Genomic DNA, 13,120 nt, shown 5'->3' on the forward strand with positions numbered 1-13,120 from the left:
AGTCTAGGGGCTGTTATGCTTGGAGAACCGAGGCTGCTGAAAGACTGGAGTTGTGTTGCTGACGAGGGCAAGCCATCATCTAAACAACTGGCATCTAGTGGCATCTACTTGAGAAAGATGGTACCCTGCATTTTCTTGGAGTTGCCAAGATCCAACTGGTATTTTCTGCAGCTGAGCAACATACAGACACCTTCTTACATGCCCAGAGTAATGCCAATCACCACTTTGGGGTTAGGAATAGTGCACGAACCTGAATACGACCCAAAACCCCCCATGAACCAGGCCAGTTCAGGGTTCGCAAACCAGCATTCGTGGAAACTCCATTTCACGGAACTTCCCCGAACTTCCCCAGGGAAATGGCCATTTAAACTGCCCTTTTAAGGGACTTGCAAGGGCAGGTCCCTTTAAACCATCAGCTGTCAGGCAGCAGGGGGGAAACTCCCCTGCCACCTGCCAGCTGATGGTTTAAAGGGACCTGCCACAGCAGGTCTTTTTAAACTGCCCAAACCCCAGCCCCTGCCCCACACTTACCTTCCCCTGTGGCGGGGCTTTCCTCTTCTCTTCCTGGGTGGGGCAGGAAGACCATTTTCGGCCTCTTCCATTACCCTGGGGCCCCGCAGGGCGGCAGAAGAGGCTGAAAACGGCCGTCTTGCCCCTCAAATGGCCACTGCAGGCCATTTTTTTTGTTCTGCGTCCATCTCTAGTCAGGAAGCAATTTTCCCCAGGCCACTTTGACTAGAGATCCTAACTGTGTTTTGTCATCTTCTGGGCATGGAGCGAGGGTCACTGAGTACGTGTGTGTGGGGAGGTAGTTGTGAATTTCCTGCACTGTGCAGGGGGTTGGATTAGATGACCCTGGAGGTCCCTTCCAATCCTATGATTCTGTGATGGAGTTTAGGTACTCAGCCAGAGACTCTTTCCAGCTGACTCTATTAAGTCAGTTTACAATTGGCTTAAATTTATATGGCTAAATCTTCTGTTAAGGGTCTCTCTGGGTCAGGGGGTGGAGGCTGAGAAGTTATAGAGCTGCCAGCCATGCTAAAGGGCCTTGGGTTTGGGGAGGGGGTCTCATCAGGGAACTATTAAAATCTGTCTTGTTTACTGGAACATTCATCACAAGTTAATGTAAGTACCCAGTGGGAAGTATATTTAATGTTGTTGAAGAGCTGGTGAACACAAGTTTTATCATCTTATATTCCACAGAGAAGATGATGCATATGCTTCATTGTGTCCATTAAAAATGATAGTTGAATCTCTGAAGATTACAAAATAAATTACAATGGGAAAGAAGATCAAGATGAGTAGCCGTGTGAGTCTGTCATAGCAGTAGAAAAGAGCAAGAGTCCAGTAGTACCTATAAGACTAACCGAATTTGTGGTAGGGCATGAGCTTTTGTGAATCACAGCTCACTCCAGGTACCGTTGAAGTGAGCTGTGATTCACGAAAGCTCATACCTTATGCTAATTTGGTAGTCATATAGATGCTACCGGACTCTTGCTCTTTTCTAATGGGGAAGAAGGTATAGAATTTTGTAAATGGGCAGCAAAAGTGGTTTGTTGACAATTCCCTACAAAGGTCCCCCCGCCCCCAATATCCCGGGTGTTTTTTAAAGAAAATGTTTTTATTGCAAAAATTGTTTGGTGGAGGAGAAACCATTCGGGTAGATCTAGCTGAGTTTCTTACCTTGTAGGTGACCTGTGATCATTTTGTTACATGTTTGCAGCTTGTTGCTGTTTTGTAAGCTGCCATGAGTATAAGCAGGGCTTTTTTCCGGCAGGAACGCAGGGGAACGGAGTTCCGGAACCTCTTGAAAATGGTCACATGGCTGGTGGCCCTGCCCCCTGATCTCCAGACAGAGGGGAGCTTAGATTGCCCTCTGTCTGGAGATGAGGGGCGGGGCCACCAGCCATGTGACCATTTTCTCCAAGGGCAACCCACTGAGTTCCACCACCTCTTTTCCCAGAAAAAAAGCCCTGAGTGTAAGGACATTATAGACTCAAGATAGATAAATATTTTCAGTATATTAAAAATCAAAACAATATAATTGGCCTTTCCACCACCTCACCCGTTTGGTGTAGTGGTTAAGAGTGGTAGGACTCTAATCTGAAGATTCCCTACTCCTCCGCTTGAAGCCAGCTGAGTGACCTTGGGTCCATCAGAGCTCTCTCAGCCCCACCCACCTCACAGGGCGATTGTTGAGGGGATAATAACATGCTGAGTGGGCGATAAGTTGTCCTGAAGGGCAGTATATAAACAGAATGTTATTATGTTATTGTTAATGTTGCTCATTTACTGGGTTTGAGGGCTGAGGCTTTTGAGAAACTTATGCAGCCCCATTCAAAATTTTTGGTCCACCTGAAATTAAAGCAGTTTACTGTAGGGACAGACCACATATCAGGGGAAGAACCAGTGACTTGAAGATGCTACAGAAATCTTACTGGAATGGACTGTGCCTGATGGGAAGATATGGCAGCAGTTAATAAAAAGGCTGAAGGAGAGAGTTTGCATATAATTTGTACCTTAAAAATTAGCAACCTGAATGTGACTGCCAGTGAAGTTTTGACAGCTTTGTATTACATTTTTGGCATCGTGGAGAGCCCAGATTATCAGTATTTCAAATTTTGTAATATGTGCCAGAACAAGTTATTTACAGCAGCTGGAGAAATTGCTTCAGATACCTACAGGTAACAGAGCAGCAAGCATCACTCACAGTATAATGAATAAGTCCTCAAGGCTTTGGCTCATCTACCACCTTGGTATGAATAGGAAACAACCACATTTTATATCTAGCTCTTCTCTAAACTATGGCACCAATATGACACTAGCTCACATTATACATCCACATTTGTGGAAGTTACAATGTGGATGTACTGCAATAGATGGCATTCTCAAAATCAAAATATCCACACAATGAGGCCATGGACACACAAGGGAATTCTTCTATAAGCATAAGGAAAGTCCCAGATTTGCAGCCAAAAATGGGAAAAGTAGAGGGGAAGGCCCATAATCATAGAAGCAATGTCTGCTGAGATCTTGTTGGCTATTTTAAGGGTTGCTAAGCAACCCCCAATCAACATTGCCAAGGCTTCCACGCCTCAGTTAGGACACTTGGTGGAGGGACGGGAGGTAAAAGTGGAAAGGAAAGAGAAAACAAATGGAAAGATGATGATGGGGAGGGAAGAATATAAATGCCTCGCAGAGGAAGTGAGCAGGTTCATGCTGGAAGAGGTGCACAGAGGCAGCTTAGCAGCTAGATGATATCCCTTGAAGGAGAGCCTTCTGTTCTCCCCCAGTGGACAGGACAGGTGATACTGAAAGTGGAAATCAAAAACTAGTCTCCAGGCAATCCTTGTGAATTTATGTGTGATTGTTATGCTACAAGTCTGTGTTAAGACCCCGGGGAGGGGGAAAAGAAGCAAATACTAATTTGACAAAAGCAGCAAAAAAACAAAAGAACTCTTCAGGTTAGAAAACAATAAGCAGGATCAAGCAGCAGTACCTTGTTTTGAGATACTACTTACATTTGTCAGGCATGGTAATAGGAACACACATCTCTTAAGACAAGCCCAAACACTGCCTCTGTTCATGTGTTTCGTCTCTGAGACTGTAAGCCATCACCTTCCTCCCTGCAACATACTTTCTCTGCTGCTCTTAGTTTTTCTACTTTCATTCATTTATCTGTTGCCTCTTTCTCTGCTTGGAGGCTACCCTGGGGCATCCTACTTCCAGTCTGTGTCAAGATATCTTGATGTGGCCCCGAAGCATGAAGTCTTAAGGCATCCTGGCAGCTTGAATGTAACAGGGGAAAACAACATATGTCTGACGTGTATCCCTTCACCCTAATTTCAGAGCTTTGGGCAAGCCCCCGTTTGCTTCCCTCTCTCTCTTCTCCCAAGGGCCTACTTTGAAGAAAGGCATTGTTGCACTGTATTGTTTCATCAGTAGTGACAGGTAATCCACTAAGCAGTCAAGAGTCTTAGTAGTTAAGTTGAGCCATGAATTTGCAATGCAGAGATCATAAATAGCACAATATATTGTTATGACTTAATTTTTCACTTGCGAAGTACTTTTTGGAAATTGTGCACATTCAGTATTTATGAAAAATGGCCACGCATGCTGGGGGGAGATTGAATGACAACTCGGATAAATTTATAGTTGTTTAAAATGTAATTCTGAACCATTTGTATTAACTATTTTGTCTATGGATAGCCTCACTAATATACCTGACCGCTGTGGCCATCTTCATAAGCCTACTTCGGGTGCCCCCACTTTCTGAGAATAGACAAGTGGAAACCCAGAGGGCCTTCTCAGTCATGGCACCAAAACTGTGGAACTGCCTCCCCAAAGATATTTGTCTGTCCCCTTCTGTTGCCATTTTCTGCCTGTGAAGACGTCTTTATGTTGTGATCCCTCCTTTATGCCCAATATTTTAACTGTTTTAAATGTTTTAATGATCGTCCTTGTGTCTTAGTAATTTTTTTGTGTTATGATTTTAACTGTTTTAATGATGTCTTTCAGTTGATTTTAATAGTTTTATAATGCGATTTTTACAATGTATGTTTCAATTTGTTAGCCACCTCAGTAGCACTTATGAAGGCAGAAAGGCAGGATATAAATTGCACTGAATTATTATTATTATTATTATTATTATTATTATTATTATTATTACTATTATTACTAGTACTAGTACTAGTACTAGTACTACAACAACAACAACAACAACAACAATAATAAAAACCATGGCACACTGGATAAAACATTGTCAGACATTAATATATTTCTGAGAGTTCATTGAGCCAATGCAGGGTAGTGTTACAGTGTAAAGCATTGGACTAGGACTGGGAAGACCTAAGCTCCACATAACGTGAGCTATGGAGTTAGGAAAATCGTACCACCTGAGTGCTCTTCAAGTTCCTGCACCTCTTCCCTCCCATCTGGGAGAGGGAAGAGACTGTAGTCATTGAATCAATACTTACTTATCTGTTGTACAGTGCTGCACTGGAGTTCTGTCATCAGTTTCTGTTGGGCTGCTCCAACAGATTCTGATCCTGCATGACAAAAGAGGTCATGATTGTTTGGCCAGTTGTAGCAATAGTTGAGGTGGTCGATATTCACCCAGAAATGCTCCTTGCTTCCCTCACTTGCATGTGTGCTTAGGCCAGCATGGCACTGAGATAATGTTTTGCTAGCATATTGCTATGGGGGTGACTTTCTGTGACATGCAGTCGTACTGTACCCTGTTGCCCCTGAGCGGAAAATACTGCCAGAAACTGTTAAGTAAAGGAATGCAGATGAACCAGTACACAGCAGGTGCATGTTGTGGATAAAGAGACATTTTTGCTGCAACATTTGAGATAAGAGATTCCACGCTCCATGGTTTACCTGTATGGAATTCATGGTCCACACATCCCAGATTAGAGGAATGGAGGGTCTATGGTGCTTGTGTCCTGTGGATTCTGAGCAATATTGACAATATGCCGTGATGGTGTTTGTTCTCTCGGCTGTTTGTGCAAATTGCCCTTTCTATGGTGTTTCAAGGTCCTTCTGCGTGTGTTGTAAGGATGCATAACATGAGGCTAAAGAGATGTAGCTCTAAGTTGGCATTCTATAATCTAAGAAATGGATATCCTAGTAGGGTTTTCTGTAGGAGAGCTGTGATTGTCTGCAAACCATGCTGGTGCCCAAAGTTGTATCTTGGGTGTGTATACACTGTGGCAGGCAGGCAGATGGATTTTGCTTTTCTTATTTTTAGCTTTTTTAGTGGTATAACATTATGCCTGTGGTGACTGTGGGCTCAGAAGTCTTAGAATATGGTCTAAGTCTTACTCCCCTCCCAGTATGCCACCACCACCGTCCATTTTTTGACCTTATGTTAGTGCTGCTGTAACAGCACCAGATTGATTGACCTTGGCACAGCATTGACGGGATACTGATATATTGCTGCACTATGCCTGCACGGGATAGAGCTGTTACCCTAAGTAGTTTATAGGCCAGCCTTGGAATTATGCTGTTAATTACTGTTGTTTGTATGTAAGGTGCCATAGTCACAGCTGACTTATGGCGACCCCATAGAATTTTCAAGGCAAGAGATGAAAAGTGGTGGTTTGCCATCACCTGCCTCTACATTGCAACTCTGGACTTCCCTGGTGATCTATGAGCCAAATACCTACCGGGGTCATCCCTGCTTTGCTTCCAAGATCTGATGAGATTATTCTAGCTTTGACTATCGAGAGGTTAGAGTGTTAATTACTGTTAGACACATACATATAAATAATTAAGCACTGTCAAGTTGCAACTGACCTATGCCAACTCCTTCAAGAGGTTTTCACGACAAGAGATGAGCAAAGGTGGTTTGCTATTGCCTTCCTCTGCATAGCAACCCTGCTCTTCCACGGTAGTCTCCCATCAAACTACTAACCATGACTGACTTTGCTTAGCTTCCAAGCTCTGACAGACTTGGGCTAGTCTGGGTTATTCAGACTGCTACACCCATACATAGACATACAACATGCATACTACTAAAAAAGTACAAGGCTCAGAAATGCTACAGCAGTAACCACTTTCTGCTTTCCAAAACAGGCAGCAGGAAAGCAAATTATTGTGTTTTCTTTAGCGTGCGTGGCTTATGTGGCTATACTAGTGACCTTGAGTTCTTGCTGACACCACAGCTAATTTTTTTTTTGTGCTGTGTGCTAGAGAGCTTGACTTGCAACATGTATGTTATTAATGCTGGAGTCATTGCTGTGGCTGAGTAAACAGAAAATAATGCAAACACATCTGCAGAAGTGTGATCCCAGTATAAAATATTGGTTTAACATTGCACTGTAATCAAAACCACTGATTAAACCAAGACCACAGCTTGAAAATGAGCAGCTAATCTAAGAAAAATGTGACTATGAGGTATGATTTTTTCTACACTGAACAGTTCATTAATTCTGACAATGAAACTTCCAAGACATAGAAATTCTTTGCTAGACTGATGCATTGTTATTCGATATAATTAGGAGTGGTTGCCACTATACTTATTTATGAGCAAACATGCATAGGACTGGTCTGGCAGTTGTGTCTAGAAGTGTGCAACAAGGAAGTTTGATTTCAGTTTCAGTTTTGGGGGTTCTGGAATCATTCTGTTCCATTACTAGTTTATTCCAGCTGGGACAGATAGATATGGATCAGCTAGATATGGATTCCAGCTAGATATGGATCAGCTCGGAACTGATCCATTTGGTTTATTTTGTTTTAGTTTGTTGCATGCACATTGGCCAAAGTAAGGGGTAGAGAAACGAGGCTCTGGGGCAGCTGTTTTCACACTTAACCTACAACAGTATCAACCACTAGTCCTCCTCCTAGTCTAAATCATTGATCCACTGAGCTTTTCTTCAAGCACAATAACACACAACAACAACGGACCCATGGAAGGCAGGTGTTGGTGGGTGGAGTAGTGGGGCATTCCCAAGTAGAAGAGCACTCCACCCAGTGCAGTCCAGCAACATTAAAAACAATTGTTTTATTTTACTGTTTTACTGTTTTACTGTTTTACTGGTTTACTGGTTTACTGGTTTATTGTTTTATTTTACAATATTGTCAATTTATTAGCTTTGCATTTTGCTGTTGCCTGTTGGTTTCTTGTTTTCTTGAGCTTTGCTCTCACAACGAGGGGCAAATTCAAATCCCTCTTTTTGATGCTTGGCAAAGGGGTTATGATTGTTTGACCAGCTGAAGCAATAGTTGAAGAGGCTGGTATTCACCAAGAAATGTGATTGCGCTCCCTGCTTCCCTTACTTGCATGTGAGGTTTGGCCAGCATGACATGTTTTGCTAGCGTATAACAAGGGGGGTGTCTTTATGTTATATGCACTCTTATGGTACCCCAACACTATTAAGAAAGGGAAAGTTGATGAACCAGTAAACGGCCTGTACATATAGTGGATAAAGAGACACTACTACTGCAACATTTGAGATATAAAATTCCACGCTCCCTTCTTTACTTGTATGGAATACCTGGCCCATGCATTCCGGGTTAGAGAATTGGAGGGTCTATGGTGCTTGTGTCCTGTAATATTCCATCTGTAGGGTTCTGAACAATGTTAGCAATATGCTGTGATAATATTTGTGTTCTCTCTTGGCTGTTTGTGCAAATTGCCATTTCCGTGGCATTCCAGAGTCCTTCTGTGTCTTTGGAACCGGTGCGTGACATGCCCTGATCTTATCCAACTTAGCCCAGTCTAATCTAAAAACATTTTGAGTAGCTTTAATAGCCCCTCCTTGCCATTTCCATCCCTTCTAGGACTTCTTACTGTTTTGGAAATTGACACAGAAGGCTAGGTTGTCTAGGTAAATGGTTCCTGGTAGAGGAACAAAGAGTTGTTAAAAACTCTTGATAAAGTAAAAAAAAGTGCCCCATTTAATCAGGCAGCAGATTCTTTTCTTTAAAAATTGTTTTCTATATCCTACCACTCCATGTGAAGTGTTCCTGAAGCCCATTCAAACCACAAGAATTATCAGTATCACTAGGCGGGGGGGGGGGGGCTATAGTGATGGACAGGGGGTGAAGTCACTCCTCCATCCTCTACTGCAAGCACAGCTCCTCTGAGGAAAGAGGTCAGTTTCACCCCTTGTCTCTCATCCAGCCCATTGACTCACACAGCTGTTTCTCTGCACAGATTGCATGACCTCAGTAATGGTCTTTATGGGGATCAGAGGGGGGTTGCAGTATTGGTGAGGATTGTGAGAAAAGTTCCATGCGTGGAGAGTTGGATACATGCTATTACTTCTAATACAACTACTTAATGAAAACTGCAAATGGCAAGTACCATCTTAAAGAAGCATTACCTCCAGGGTGCGAGAGAAAAATGTGTCTTCTAAAATGAAGCCTGCTGTGACACAAGTGCTTTGTCAAAAAGAAAACAAAGTGTTTTTTTTCCTTAGAACTTTTTTTCTCATTTGCAAGTATATGTAAATTTAATCAATTAATCAACTAACACTTGTATGATGAATTGACTGAGATTTCTTTAAACAGATTTCAGCCATAAGGCAATATTCTGAAAGGGGAGGGTGTAGGAATTAATTAGGTTGAACTTCAGTTTAGTATTCATCTTTTATATACATATTTTGCCATTCTTTTGATGGTGGACATGCCAATTTCAAATCTGTTTTACCCTGAATATTATTTATTTAATTATTTGATTTGATTTATACTCCACTCTCCCTGCAAGCAGGCTCAGAGCAGATAAACAATATAAATGCATATGATAAAAACATACAGTAAAAACACTAGTAGCCATCATATAAATACTGTAGTAGAACATCTTAGAGCAACTCACATTGCATTGAATATTCTACTCAGCACATGCCGATAAGTGGTTAAGAATACAAACCATAGATCAGGTGTTATGGAAAAGCAATTATATGTTCACAAACCAATATAATACCATAGATAGTTGTTAGCACCTTTTGGCTTTTGCATCAGTCTCCCTACTTGGCTGGAAAAAACATTCAGAGGGAATCTAGATTAACACTGGTGTTTAATTTCCCCCCATGCTAAGTTTCCGACTAGCTCAAGTGGAGGTTCAGCTGCTGGGAGTTGGCAGGGAATATTAGATTTTTGATTGTCTGTACCTGAGACGAGAGGTCACTGGATTCCATTTAGTGACCCCTCTGGACCTTCATTACACTTGAGGTGTGCACATGCTCCCTGATGGCCGAAATACACTTTTCACTGCGCTTAGGGTTTATTTGCAAGGCTTTAATAAAGCAAGTACCAGATGTAAGGTTGTCTTCCTTTTTATTTCACATTAATTTAGATGTTCTTGGAAAGGCCAGTGTCAGCTCACTGCCCTACCAACAAAAGTTTATTAAGTTTTAAGGAGTTTTGAGCTGTTTCTGTTGTTTTGCACTTTATATTACTTTCATTTGCATTTTAAGGGGCTGGGACTGAGCCTCTGTTTTTGATCATTGAAGATTTCATTAGGACACCTTTATACGATATCATATCTTAATACTTGCTTTTGTTTTTCGTCCTGGTTCTGATTAAACTAGACTTTGTACCATTTAGGATATATATGTATACTGTAGCGTATGTCTCTCTCTCTAGATATAGATATAGATATAGATATAGATATAGATATAGATATAGATATAGATATATCACGTTTCTATGCCATCTTTCCATCCAAAGAGCATGACATTTAAATCAGCATTAAAAAGGATATACAAAATATTTAAACCATTCAATAAAAAATATGAACAGCTCTGGGTTGGGAAATACCTGGCGATTTGGGAGGTGTAGCCTGGGGAGGGGCCGGAGCAAGTTGTAATGCCATAGAGTCCAGCTTCCAAAGCATCTATTTTGTCCAGGGGAATTGAGTTCTGGAGATCAGTTGTAATTCTGGAAAGTTTACAGGCTTCGTTTGGTGTCTGGTGGCAACCCTAAAAACACACATAACACAACCAAGGAGTAGGGCCAATAACACTTACCTTTTCATGTGGATGTAACTTGCAGACACATCGCAGGTAGTCTGAGACAAAGGAATTTTTAATTTAACAAATGACCCATTAATCATTTCTGATTATTCTTGTCAATGTCTCAGTTATCTGACGTTTAAGAGAGATTTTCTTCTTTTCTCTGTTACAGCACATCAAACAAGATGTCCACATTTTTCCTGTCTATTTCAAACTGTTCTCTGATTCTTGCAACAGAATAGGAATCCTTTCAATTTATATTTTAGCACATAATGTTAGGCTGTTCTTCTAAATTGTTGCACATCTGTATTATCTTTTGTATCGTGTTTGGATTATTATTCATATTATATTCAGCATATATGCATTAATCTCATCTTGGTTTCAGGATCTTTTTATAGCACTGGAGTATTTATTTTTGTTCCATGAATATACATTTATGTATTATTTATTTACTTAATACATTTATACTCTGCTTTTATCCCCAGTAGGGGGACAAAGCAACTTACACCATTTTCCTGTCCTTCATTTTATCCTCACAACAACCTAGGATTGTTAGGGGCCCCAGGAGTCAAATCAGGGAAGAGGCAGGAGACAGGGAGCAGTCGGGTACTTACCTTCTGTGTATGCTTTGCGTGCACACACACACACACACCGGCATTCCCACACTTCCCCATCCCGTGGAACTGGCTTCAGTGCGCCCAGCGTTCCCTCCCTTGTGCATGAAAGTGACCGTTTTCCATCATGAAGGAGGAGCCATGGGGCTTCTTGAAGTAAAAAAACCCCACTCATTCACTCATTTGGAGGCTTTGCTGGACATGCTGAAGTATACAAACAGGTGATTTGGGGCTTCAGTACTCCCTGTAGCTCTTCCTTCGTGCTGGAAAATGGTGTCATTCTCCAGCCCAAGAGAGGGAATGTGAGACTCGCTGAAGCCAGTTCAGCAGAATAGGGGAAAACTTGAGCAAGTGCTTCCCCCCAGTGCCTGCCCCTGCTGGCCAGGTGAGTTGGATCACGGATGGCGACTGGGGGGCTCCCCGATCCCCACCAGGAGGATGCTAAGCCTATAACAACCCTGTGAGGTAGGTTAGGCTGAGAGAGTGGGACTGGCCCAAGGTCACTCAGCAAACTTCCATGGCAGGGTGAGGAGTCAATCCTGAGCCTCGCAGATCTGAAACTCTAAGCACTCCACCGTGCTTAAACAAGAGAGGCATTCCTTAAAGCTCTAGTCTGGCCCCAGTACATTGACTATCAATGTTAATTTATTCAAAATGTACAAAGAGGTTAGTTCACAAGTACACATCTCCTATCCAGTCTTGATTTGTTTCCTAGTGCGCAACTAGATGGACTTCAGTAACTCAAAATGATCTTGTGAAGAAAATTCTGCCTCGTATTTGCACGTTAACATTCCTAAGTGGATAGTTTTAAAATATAGGTATACAAGATTGGTTTTCTGGGCGTTCCCTATTAGGACATGTGACAGGAGCTGAATAGATTACTATTAGACCAATGTTGGGTTAATATTGTCATTCCTAGATGAATGCTTTTTTACCATTAGACATTAACAGAAAGGTTTCTACTGGCAAATATCAAAGTTTTATAAAGATTGTAAGGTTTTGTAACAAAGTTATTTCATAAAACTGGGAAATGAGATTTCATATGAAATGTGTCAATATACCACCAATACAGAAATGGAAAATAAGCTGGTGTAAACAGTGAGCTCTTTTTCCTAGGAGACATTCTTGGAGAAAATAACGTTTTTACAATGGTGAATCCTCCGAAGGTTAAGAAATTATTTCTGCAATCTGTTCATACATAACACATAAGACGACTCTATTCAATACACTTGAAGCCTGAAGGGCTTGTCATGCAGAAAACAGTACGAGAAAATCTCATCTTGCTTACAATAAAATACCCTGAATTCTTTTTGACTGAATTGTTGCATTTTACTTAAATAATTAGGACCATCTGTTCTGCTATTAAAAAGTTCCAAACATTGTGGCAGACGCGGATATGATTGCAAATCATTAAGCATCATTCTGCAAAAATAAATATGTACTTCTAAAATTAACACGGGGGGGACTTGTGTTCTGGCAGAAACATATTTGACCCAATAAACACGTTTCATCAAATGCTTCATGAGCCTTATGGCTAGCAGCCAGGTGCCCTAACAGGCAGGTGCTCCTCAGTAAAACAATCCTGTATTTTCCCTATACTATGTAATCTCAATATTCAAGATTAACTTGAGTTTCCTGTGTTCCCTATTTATAATATGCTGGTTTGGTCATAGTGGTCTTTTCATTCCTTCCTTTAGGGGAGGGGTTGTGGCTCAGTGGTAAAGTGTTGCATGCTCACAAAAAAATTCTAAAGAATTTAAAGATGCCTGTGTCATATTAATAAAGGTGGTGAGTAAAGATGCCATTATTAACATAATGAAGTCAACGTAGGTTGAACTTTTAGGGAGGTGTGTGTAAATAATCTTATAATATGTCTCCCTGGGCCACAGTAAATAATAGACCCTTTTTTAATGTTACCCCCCTTTCATCCAAGAGATGAGAAGCAGGCCTTGGATAAAGTTCCATCTCTTGCTCCCTTTCTTCTTTACCCACCAATGTGACCTCATAGTATAGGTGATTTACAGCATGTGATTTATTCTTGTGAAT

This window comes from Eublepharis macularius, chromosome 10, assembly GCF_028583425.1.
Source record: "Eublepharis macularius isolate TG4126 chromosome 10, MPM_Emac_v1.0, whole genome shotgun sequence".
NCBI classification, from domain to species: domain Eukaryota; kingdom Metazoa; phylum Chordata; class Lepidosauria; order Squamata; family Eublepharidae; genus Eublepharis; species Eublepharis macularius.